At 42.2% G+C, this 4,838-nt stretch overlaps 1 long non-coding RNA gene across 2 annotated transcripts; it reads left to right on the top strand.

The window, feature by feature from the left end:
• The first annotated feature begins 17 nt into the window (after positions 1–17).
• LOC125531621 lies at positions 18–4,543 on the top strand. 2 transcript variants are annotated; one of them, XR_007293371.1, is made up of 4 exons: positions 21–2,229; positions 3,069–3,616; positions 3,745–3,957; positions 4,254–4,543. It is a non-coding gene; the product is annotated as an uncharacterized LOC125531621 (long non-coding RNA). The 2 variants fall into 2 exon arrangements; XR_007293370.1 differs by having other exon boundaries at positions 18–3,616.
• Positions 4,544–4,838: the final 295 nt, after the last annotated feature.

The raw sequence follows: 4,838 nt of genomic DNA, 5'->3' as shown, positions 1-4,838 counted from the left end.
CTGCCCCCAGAGGCGCCGCCGCCCCTACCTCCCGGCGTGCCGCACCCTTCCGCCGCCGCCCCTGCCAATCCAGCGTGCTGCACGCTCCCCCCCGACGCTCCCCCTTCCCCTCTGCTTTCAAGCGCCGTTAGGCCCCTTCACCGGAGTAGAAAGGCCACCACCTCCTGCCTTCGCCTTGCGGGCCAAGACGACCACGTCCACGAGCAGGGCTCCTCCCGGCGCCTTCTGCTCGTCTGCGAGCGGGGATCGCCCGGAGCTCATCATCGGCGCCCATGAGCGGGGCTCCCGTGGATGGCTGGATCCCATCGTCGGCGTCGATAGCGTCCACGAGCGCCAACACCTCACATCCGGGGTGAGCAGCTCCTGAAACTATTTCTTAGCATTGCTACAATTCTACACTTATGGTTCAGTCCTACTAGTACTGATGAAATATAGACTTAAGTGGAAAATTTAGTTGATTCATTTTGTGAACACGTATCCGTTTCAGTGTTAAAAACAGGAACACAATAAGTTAACTTTGCAAGTGCATCAGTTCGCCTTGAATGAAATACATAAGTGCACCATCAAGTTTTCCATCAGTTCGCTTATTAAAAAAACAGAAGTTTGGTTGTGTAAAGAAAGCTGGAGAACCAATGTCAGCCTAGAAGTTTAGGTCGTGGAGCAAGCCTGCGCAAACAAAGGACTCCTGTAGCGCTTCTCCAGCTTATCCGTTGCGTCAATGGCACTCTCTCGCAGCAATCTCTCTCCTTCTCTGCTTCTGCTATTAAAATGCATACAAGTGTTGTTATGCTAATTGATTAGCTTTTCTTGCTCTTTAGGTGTTTGCCACTATTCTTGTGAGCACCATTTTAATATGCTTATTTTGTGCTCCCATGAATGTTTTTGGAGCAGTACAAATACATCATCATAGTGAGTAAAGATGTGGCACCTTGGGAAGTACTACCATTAATGTTTAGATCAAGTTCAGAACAGAAAACCTAGAAAAAATGTGTGCAAAAAGAAACATGTTCTCGGATGCTCTATAAGTACATGATAATTGGCTTTTGGTTGGTACTTTCCTTGAAATGCAGTTGCTTGGTAGCTCACTGGACATCCCCCCTCATTATTAGCTGATGATGTGGATGATTCTGATTGTTTACTTAACAGGACGGGGACATTTTCCTCTTTGATTCTTGATGTGCCGCTGCCGCTGTTTGTCTACCATGCCTCAAGAAACTAAAATGCTTTTCAGTTCATCTACTCTGCGATTGTTTTTGTGCTGCTACAAATGTGTGTGTGCTGCTACTCATCAGATAGCTTAACTAATTTTTGTTCAGTTCAATTTCCAATTTTAGTTCAGTTCAATTCTTATTTTTAGTTTAGTTAAGTCAACTCTTATTTTTTACTTCAGCTATCTGATGTATTCCCCTTGTTATTTGAGTAACCGAATAGTGCTTCATTTTCATGCTTCTAAGATACTACTCCTCCGTATCTAACTGAGCTTCAGCGTGCTTCTTTATGTCTTAGTACTAATTTTCTTTGCCATCATATATCATAAAGATAGTACTGTTTGTATCTTGCTAATAGTTTCTAGGAACTTGATGAGTTAATAAATGAATAATTTCTTGTTGCAAGTCTGGTCTCATTGTCCATGCTATCTTGTTATGCTTATTAAGATTGTCCATGCCATCTTACTATAGTTGGTAAATGAGTGAGGAACTTTTTGTTATTCTGAGTAAGAAAATTTTGATCACATAGCTAGTAGTAACTAAAGAGAGTTCAGTTTGTTATCTTAGTTAAGTTCAATTTCTAAATTTTAGTTAACTTAAATTAAGCTCAATTTTTATTTTTGGTTCAGTTCAATAAAACAGAAATTGGAGGTTCAGATATGGCACCGAGATAGGTTCAAAAAAATGGGGGCAACAACAACGGCAGTAACAACATCGAAGAGCTGGAGATGAGCAAGTTAGGTACTCACAATGATACGCCGTCCCACGCTGGCGTGTGGGTAGAGCGTCGGTGTGGTGGGGTGAGGAGAGAAGTTGGTGGTGGCAGAGGTGAGGGGAACCAGCGGCGTAGTGGTAGCAGCGGGAAGGGGGCGGTGGTGGAGGGACGGAGTGTCGCTCTGCATGTTGGAGAGTAAACTGTAGTAGGACACCTCTGCCCCGCCGCCAACGCGCATCCCCACCACTGTCGCCAACCTCACGCGCCGGCCTGCATCCCCTCCCCACTCATGGACGTCAAGTTCAGGTATGTAGTGTACGATAAGTTCAGGTACTTTGCCGTGGACGGCCAAGTTCAGGGACGCCTCTGTGCCTGAGGCAAGTAGTGGAGCTATATCCAGTTATTTAGACCTTTCAATCATACTGCTCTGCTTTTCTTTACTCAAATTATTCTGAAAAAGTTCAATTTATAAAAGCAGATAAGTCCAGGGTTCACCGGTGGAAGTTTGAGGAAAAAATATAAAAGAAAAGGAGAGTTATTAGTGGAACAAAAGTAAAAGGAGACGCTTTATTTTGCTGGCAGATAATACTTGTTCCATAATTTCCGTCTGCCCTAACCGGCAGTACTCCTAGTACCGCACCTCCAGTCGGCGACCTCGCTCTGAAAACTGACATTGTTTAGCACGTACTGATCCATTCAACTTTTGGTGTGTTCAAAAACAATTGTTCATTATTTGCTAAAAACAGGGAGTTCATAGTCGAGAAGGCAGGGAGTTCAGAAAAGAATGTGAACATGAAAAACCATAAAAAATAACCTAAAACTTGTGTTAGGGGAGTTCTTCAAGAAGTTCGTAGCTAGTCGACCGTGTTGTGTATCCTTATTAGTTCATAGTTGAGAAGACATGTATTCTTAGCAGTTTGTGCATCTAGCCGTTCGTGTTGTGTATTCTGGTCAGTTCGTGTGTGTATGTGTTTCCCTCGTGGTGTATGAGAGGTGCCCCGCAGAGCCGAGGAAGTCATCGATCTGGTCGAGGCATCCTCCGATTCTCTATTTTTGGTAGCACAAACATTTAAAAGTTCAAACACTAGACCCCGGTAAGTTCACCTTGAGAAAACCCCATCTCTCATCTGTTTCCATTTTTACAGGTTGCAGCAAAAACAAGATGCACAAGTTCATCTTTTGTATGCTTTTCAGTTCATCTACTTCCGATGGTGAGTCCGATTTCCTTTGTGTTTCCATGTTCATATAACAGAAGCAAGTGCTTGTGGTTATGCTTCAGAATGAGCACCGTACTTTCACTTGGATAACATGAAAATAGGATGCACCGTGGATGTGCTCAGCATAAAACCGGATGAAGTTCATGTTGCATACGCCTTTCCCTCTCCGTTGTTTCACTCTTAAAAACACGTGTATGTGTGGCTTCTTATTGCTTCTTGCTGCCACTATTTTTTGTAAATGATTTTGCGTGTGCACTCCAGGAGTGTTTTTGTTTCTGTAGGTCAGCTGCTCAACATTCTTGTACCGCTCAGTACATGTATTACTACTAGGAAGGTTCAAAAATCAGAACTAAACAAGTTCAACATGGTGTATGCCCCCACATGAGACCATCGAGAGGGTGCACCGCGGCGTCATGGACTACATCAAGAACGCGCTCACCCTCTTCACCGACTTTTCCGCCGTCCTCATCATCATGGTAAACACCCTAGCCACCTTGCTCGTCTACTCATCCTCCACCCACTATGGTTGCTAAAATTCGATTCGTTTTTATATGATGTGATCCATTGTGATTGCTGATGGTGTTGTGTTCCATTGCAACTCAAGAACGCAGGAGACAATTCCGAGGACAAGAAGAAGAGGAGGAGGAGGTCCTGAGAGTGTCATATGTGCATCTATTTTTTTGTTTCAAAAGTAGAAGCGGAAGATGTAGAGGGTGGACTACTCAGGGCGATTGCTGCTGATGTTGTGTTGTGTTAGGTCAGCAAGTAGTGCTAAAATTATTTTGCAGGAAGAGAAGGCAGCGAGAAGATGTTCCAGGTGACACGCCCTTCCATCAAAACAAAACGTTCAAACATAGCAAGAAGTAGGCAGAAAAAGATGTGAACATAGTATGATGTCTTGTTTTTGTTATTGTTACTCGATGTCTCCATTTCCTTTTTTCTCTTAAGTTTTCTTATAGGGAAGGTTCTTGTAATTACTAGTTGTTTGATTGTGTGATGCAGCCGCTTACTTGATGTCATTGTCATTGTTCTTGTAGTTGCATATACGAAAGTGTGTGCTTGGTTTGGTTCCATTTATCTCTCTCTCTCATGCCTTCCCTTTTGATCTTATAGGAACTGAGGCTATTCCAAGGAACAAGACCGGTAACAGCTAGCACAAAGGAGACTATGTCGAGAGGTGGCGCTGCTAGACTTGTTGATGTGTAGTAATTATGACATAAAAAGCTGAAAATTATTGTATATTGTATAATTCCATAAGCTGTACGTAGCAAATCTGTCCATGTGGATCAGTACAACTTATGTACATCCTTAAATTCACAAATCTTATAGTCATCTTTGTAGTACTCTTCGTGACACTTTGTAAAGCAAGAGTGGCCCATTTTCTGTAAGCAACAATTCAAACGTATCTATTGTATCAGTTCTTAAGATTATAGAAGAAAGTTCACTAGCGAAAAGGCCTAGAGAATTCCACCTTATAATTTGCAAACCTTAAAAATAATGGTCAGTTTGAATTAAAAATCAGTTTGCATTAAAAAGAGTGATCAGATCAAATTAAAAACAATGATCAGTTTGAATTAAAAATGACTAAATTAAAAAAATGAACATTTTGAATGTAAAATAAACGATCTGTTCGAACTAGAAACAACGATTAGTTTGAATTAAAAAAAAGAAAGAAAAAAACCATTTCCAACAAATAGA

This window comes from Triticum urartu, unplaced genomic scaffold (genome assembly GCF_003073215.2).
Source record: "Triticum urartu cultivar G1812 unplaced genomic scaffold, Tu2.1 TuUngrouped_contig_7643, whole genome shotgun sequence".
NCBI classification, from domain to species: domain Eukaryota; kingdom Viridiplantae; phylum Streptophyta; class Magnoliopsida; order Poales; family Poaceae; genus Triticum; species Triticum urartu.
This window is presented reverse-complemented; position numbering and strand designations above follow the sequence as displayed.